The sequence below is a fragment of the Chrysochloris asiatica genome, unplaced genomic scaffold (assembly GCF_000296735.1).
Source record: "Chrysochloris asiatica unplaced genomic scaffold, ChrAsi1.0 scaffold00092, whole genome shotgun sequence".
Lineage (NCBI taxonomy): Eukaryota > Metazoa > Chordata > Mammalia > Afrosoricida > Chrysochloridae > Chrysochloris > Chrysochloris asiatica.
The window spans coordinates 3,087,062-3,093,857 of NW_006408610.1; the positions used below are offsets into that span (position 1 = coordinate 3,087,062).

General features: G+C 42.2%; 1 pseudogene; it reads right to left on the minus strand.

Annotated features, from left to right (window-relative positions):
• Nucleotides 1–6,796, minus strand: part of LOC102827034 — a 28,041-nt pseudogene that overhangs the window by 17,818 nt on the left and 3,427 nt on the right.

Here is a 6,796-nt window from a genome sequence, read left to right on the forward strand (position 1 = left end):
ATCCACCCTGGCTTTGGGGTGCCTCATTGTCTCCCTCCTTCTGTTTGTCTGTGTATTCTTTCGCTATCCCTATCGCCGCTGGATCTCCCCTCCTCGTGAACCAAACACTCGTGAACAACACAACTATGTCGAGGTCAGACCCCGGCATGTCACCAAGGAAACTTCCCTTTCTGCTCACATCAGATCACAAAATGGAGAATGATTGATTATACAATAGCAACCGAATGGAGAATTATGGCTTTATCGAGTTGATGCATAACCTTAATCATCACATACACAAATGTAACAAAGAGGCTGAGGTCAGCAGAGACCCTTTAAAGGGCTTCCCCCGCCCCTGGATTCCCTGGCCTCAGAAGGAGAAATTATCCACAGTTTTTTTTTCTCCCAACGCTGACAGTATGCTTGGAAGGCCCCAGAGTTTAGTAAATATCTGTGCCTCTTATCTGCTGGTGGCTGTTGTTTTTGTGTGTAGCTGAAATGTCCTGTCTGCCTGCCCATTCATCCAGGCTTCTGCTTCAGGCTGTGAAGATTCTGGAAAAAGAAAAGAGTGGGTGCTTCCCCCAGCTTTCTTCCCATTGTCTGCCTGCTGAGTCCCCTCTTCCAGTTCATCCCTAAAAGTCAGAACCCTGTATTAGAACCTGTGCTGGGAGAGGGGACATATGGCTCTAAAGATCCTTCCTCCTGCTGTGGGAAAAGTGGGAGACATTGAATGGAAATATCAACCTGTTGGCAGGGCCTGCTGTGTGGTCCTGTGTAGTCCTCTCTGTTCCCTCATTCCTGAAACAGGGGTGAAATGGTTTGGATTCGTGCTTGGCAGTTAGTAGACAGTTTTCATTTTTAGCCTTCTTTCCATGACTAGACATTTGGGCCTGTCCAGTTTAGATGATAAAAAGAATAAGAATTAGAAGCTTCCAGCATTTAGTGAGGGCTCTGTGCAATGGTGTGCTGGAGAAGGGTTAACAACCAGCTCTAAAAATAAAGACAGAACCCTGGTTTTAGTGTATGCCTTTGTTTCTCTGCTGTAAATACTGTCACCATGGCCATGTCAAGCTAGCAGCATGACAGGATGGGACTGAAGGAACAGTGAGGAGTCTGGAGTCACTGGGGACCGGCCCCAGCACAATAATGCATGCAGGATTGATACATAATTTACAAAATGAAATGGTAGTAAAAGCTTTTTACTGTCTTCTTTGATCTTTCTCTTAATCTGTCATAGTGTTTTTTGTTTTTGAAGTTTTTATTGTGAATTGAATGATAGTTTATATGGGAGAACATCGATTTTACACTCATCCTATCGTATTTCGTTTCATTGCAATGATTACAATCTCCTCCGTGCATCATCATTCAACAGTATTTACTTCTATTCTCTTGGTTGTTTTTTTTTTTTGGGGGGGGGAGGGGCTAGCAGGGACTTACACAAAAACACTCAGTAATATATAACCATTTAAACACCCGAAGGGCACATTTTGCAGGCCTGCCTCCTGGCCGCCAGTACAAAGTCTTTCTCTTTCCATGAGTCTAGAGTCTTCAGCTGCTCCCTCTCTACATGTCCTCATCTCTGCCTCCATCTCTGGTGTCGCTGCTTCTCTGGATAGGGTCCCACATTCCGCTCATGCTCCTCTTTCTCGATGGTCCTAGGTAGCATGGTGTTTTTATATTTGCTTTTTGAAAAAAAAAAAATTTCCTTGACTTTTTTTGAGTGTTGTGAGAATATATACACAGTAGAACATACATCAAGTCATTAATTTCCACAATTCAGTGGCATTGACTACACTCTTCAAATAGTGCAACCATTCTTAACCCTGTTTTCCAGATAACTTAATCAACACTCACTGCTCCCTAACATTTTTCTTTTTTTTATTAATTAAATGTTTTTATTTTGGATTGAGTGAAAGTTTACAGGGCACATCATCAGCTTCACATTCAACCATTCATATAGCTTGTTTCATTACATTGATTATTATCCCCTCCATATATCATCAGTTAGCAGTGTTTCTCTCTATCCTCTTTAGCTTTTTTTTTTTTTGATTGGGGGGGGACTTGCCTTTTTGGAATTTACAGTCTCGGCTTTTAGGGAAGGTTTTTACATTTGTCTGTGGATATCCAGGGCTCATGTATGAGATTACTAACAAGCATTACTGAATAATCAGATGAGGGACAGTTTGCTATGTCTACTAGGTAGCTAAAGTCTGATCCTCAGAGCCTATGGTTTGGACGGTCAACAACGCTTGGGCCCACAGGGGCTTGGCCTCCTGACCGGGTCTGCACGGTCTGCATCTGAATCCTCCTTATTTATTGTTTGTTTAAGGGACACTGCCTGTCTTAGGCGGTCAGTGCGAATTCCTCAGTCTTACCAGTCATTGAAACTCATTGCAGCATGGCAATGGCTCTGTCTTAAGTTGCCGAGGTTCCACGTGATCCTTACCTGTCTCTGGCCACACGTCCAGCATAAACAGCCGCCATCCGAGGAAGGCAGGGAGGGAGGAGATGGGCTGGGGACCCCATACGCAAGACGTTGCCAGCCCACCACCTGCTCTAAGGTGACCAAGCAGGATCACTATGCTGAGGTTCAATCAAGTTCTTAGGGGATCTTACTCTCTAGCAGGGGTAGCAAATTAGTAGCCACTCAGTGTTCACTTTGAGAATTACTTATATCATAAATTTGAGCATGTAGCTGATGAATATCCACAGACAAGTGTATATTGTTCCACAACCTCCTAAAATGCTGTTGGATTAAGTTCCAATCAATTTCTGGGTTACTGAAAGATAACACAAATCTACTTATACCATGAGTAACCTTAGCTGGGAATGTAATCTGGATATATTGGGTCTTATTTCCCTTAAGCAATCTTCCTTTCTCTAAAGCATTTAGTCTGTTTTGTGAACCTTTGTCTATTTACTCTTGGATCATATGAGTGAGACTAATATCCCTAGACATTTGATTTACATGGTGGGCAGGGCAAAAAAAGGTAACAATTCCTATTTGCGCAGTGATTCTTGACCTGAGAGCAAAGGCACGTGGCACGTTTAAGGGCCAGACACCGCAATGATTTGCCTAGCTTCTGAAAACTTTAACAGGGAATAAAACCTATGATGGTTGATGGACGATTGCAAAATCAGTAACATCTATTAACTCCCCATTCCCCAAGCCCAACAAGCAAAGCAGCAGAATGTCTCTGGGGTTTATCCAGTTCCCTAAGGGTTAAACAGTTCTTAAAGTCTTCTCTGCTGTGGCTGGCTCGTTGGTGCTCTTGCTGGGGGGGCCTCAATGGAGATGCAGATGACATCCCTCTTTCAGGTGGGTCTTCGGTGAATGCTGGCTCCCTCAGGCACGCTCGCTCCAAAGATGGAGAAGTGGCTGTCCGCTCGCTATAGGGTCGAATTAGTCAGGCTGGAATCTATACTGGAGAGCTTTTGACCTGTAACACAGACTAAAACTCTAGCCCCTTGGTTAGTCACGTAATAAAGAAACATTCCATCATCCTAACATGATACCCCCCCATTCCAATCATGACTCAGTCCCTGTATCTCAGAGCCCTGCCGTTCCAAGGTTGTGTCCCTAACATTTTGAGTTGCTCTTGTCATTGTGATCTCATATAGATATTTCTTTAAAAGAGTACATTGCTCAAGGCCAACATTCTTTGCTAGTTCAGCTAAACTACCCTGGTGTAACGCCATTGGCTAAGCACTCACCCTCAAGGTTGGTTTGAACAGCAAGGCTGATGATTCAAACTCACCAGCCATTCCTTGGAAACTCTATGCAGGGTCTCTAGGAGATGGAACTGACTTAACAGCACTTAACAACAACAACATTGTATGGTTTAAGGAACCCTGGTGGTGCTGTGGGTGGGTTAGGCATTAGAACTGTTAACTACAAGGTTCAAATCCACCAGCTGCTCTGCAGGACAAAGATGAGGCTGCCGGCTGCCATAAAGATCTACAGTCTCAAAAACTCTATTTAGGGTCACAATGAGTTGGAATCAACTCATGGCAATGGATTTCCTTGTTTCATTATTGTGTGTTTACAGAAAGGAGTTCTGGTAGTGAAGCGGTTATGAGTCAGGCTGCTAACCTCAAGGACAACAGTCAAAAACTACCAGTTGTTCCGCCCAAGAAAGAAGAGGCTCACTGCTCCTGTAAAGATTTACAGCCTCGGAAACTCTATGCAGGGTCACTATGAGTCAGAACTGACTCCACGGCACACCACCATGGTTTATAGAAGACTTTAGGGCATACTTTTAGTTTACAGTTTAAAGATTCTCTCAGGGCAATAGTTTCGGGATTCTTCTATTCTCCATGGCTCCAGAAAGTCTGGAGTCCATGAGAATTTGAAACTTTCTTCCACATCTTCTGCCATTTGATCAGGATTCTTCTACAGAATCTTTTTTTCTCCAATTGGTATTTTATTGGTTGTTTTAAGGGTCAGAATGGAGACATTTTGCTTGGATCTACCCTCAACACTTACAGAAGCAGCAGACAACATATTGCATTACACAAATCTGTTGCATAAGACCTCTTTAAGGTGTTCAAGAGCAAGGATGCCCGTTTGAGGACTAAAGTGCATCTTATGCAAGCCATAGTATTTTCAATAGCTTCCTATGCATGTAAAAGTCGGACAGTGAATAAAGAAGACCATAGTAGGATTGATACATTTGAGTTATGGTGCTGGAGAAGAATATTAAAAGTACCATGGCCTGCCAAAAGAACAAACAAATCTGCTTTGGAAGAAGTACAGCCAGAATGCTCCTTAGAAACCAAGATGGCCAGATTTTGTCTTCCATACTTCAGACATATTATCAGGAGGGACCAGTCCTTGGAGAAGGACATCATGCTTGGTAAAGTGGAGGGACAGCGAAAAAGAGGGAGACCTCCAATGAGATGGGTTGGCATAGAGGCAACAACAATGGGTTCAAGCATAGTAGCAACTGTGAGGATGGCACAGGACTGGTTGGTGTTTCGTTCTGTTGTACACTGACGTGCTGTGGTCAGAACCGACAGAACTTCAACTAACAACAACAACAGAGGCATTATGAACAATTTGTACACAATTCTTAATGTACATACCTTGTAATGTACAAATCTAAAAAGCCAGGTAGTTATCATTCATTTCTAAACTCCAGTGACTTTCCAGCTATAAGTTTGGAAGCAAATTAATTTCTCTTTGTTGTTATGTGCCGTGGAGTCTGTTCCAATTCATAGCGACCCTGCATAGGGTTTCCAAGGCTGTAAATCTTTACAGGAGCAGAAAGCCTCATCTTTATCCCATGGAACAGCTGGTAGTTTCGAATTGCTATCCGTGAGATTAGCAGCCTGATTCATAACCACTACACTACCAGAGCTCCTTAAATTTCCCTTGTTGTTGTTGTTAAGTGCCACAGAGTCAGTTTGACCCATAGCGATCCTGTATAGGGTTTCCAAGGAGTAGTTGGTGAACTTGAACCACTAACCTTGTAGTTCAAACTGACTTTGCAGTTCAGCATATTAACCCACAATACCATACCACACTACATACTCAAATTTTCAACCTTTCATGTTGTTGTTAAGTGCCGTCGAGTTGGTTTCAACCCATAGCGACCCTGTACAGGGTTTCCGAGGGTGTAAATCTTTACGGGAGTAGAAAGCCTCATCTTTCTCCCGCGGAGCGGCTGGTAGTTTCGAACTGCTGACCTTAAGGTTCGCAGCCCGATTCGTAGCCACTACGCTACCAGAGCTCCTTAACATAGCACTTAACAAAGTGCTTAGAAAACTGATCAATGATCCAAGATGTTATAGAATGCACACAGTTCTGATAGGAAGAGCCATAACGAAGGAGTGGTTTTTGTTAAGGAGCAATTCTACTAAGAAACAACATGGAAATAGAAGTAATTCAAAATGTTCAAGTCATATAAATGTATGACCGAGACTCCCAATTGCCATTAAGTATGCTTTGCATTATGGGATATAGAAACTGTCCTCCATCCCATGGAATGTTACATTGGCACTGAAGATAGTCAAAGCTTCCCACAATTCAACAGCTCACTATTTTTTTTTTTTTAATGTTTTATTGTGAATTATGTGATCGTTTACACGAGTGAATATTAGTTTTACATTCATCCTATTGTATATCATTTCATTGCCATGGTTACAATCCCCTCCATGCAGATCACTATTTTTTGATAGTAGCAAATAAACAATCAGCAAATGATTTCATTTCTTTAAAAAAAAGTATTTACACTTAAAAAAATGAGATGAAATAGGATTTTCTTCTTCTTAAAAAAGGTTTCTGGAGCTACTAAAAAGCTTACATTTATGAAATAGCTGATAAAAATATTCCTTTGGATTGTACAAGAAAGGGAGATGCAGGGACCACTGACAAGACATGGTTGTTATTGTTAGGTGTCATCAAATTGATTCCAATTGCACGAAACACTGCCCAGTTCTGTGCCATCCTCATAATTGTTACGTTGGGGCCCATTGTTAGAGTCACTGTGTCAATCCAGCTCATTGAGGGTCTTCCTCTTTTTAGTTGACCCTCTACTTTACTGAGTATGATGCTCTTCTCCACAGACGGGACTTTCCTGACAAAATGTTCAAAGTATGTTAGACAAAGTCTTGCATCCTTGCTACCAAGAAATATTCTTTCTTTCTTTCTTTCTTAAATGTTTTATTGTGAATTATGTGATAGTTTACATGGGAGAACATTAATTTTACATTCGTTCTATTGTATATCGTCTCATTGCCATGGTTACAATCCCCTCCATGCAATCCTTCCCCCGTGCCCCCCAGGTCTTCAGCACACAGTGGCTCTCCCTCTCTG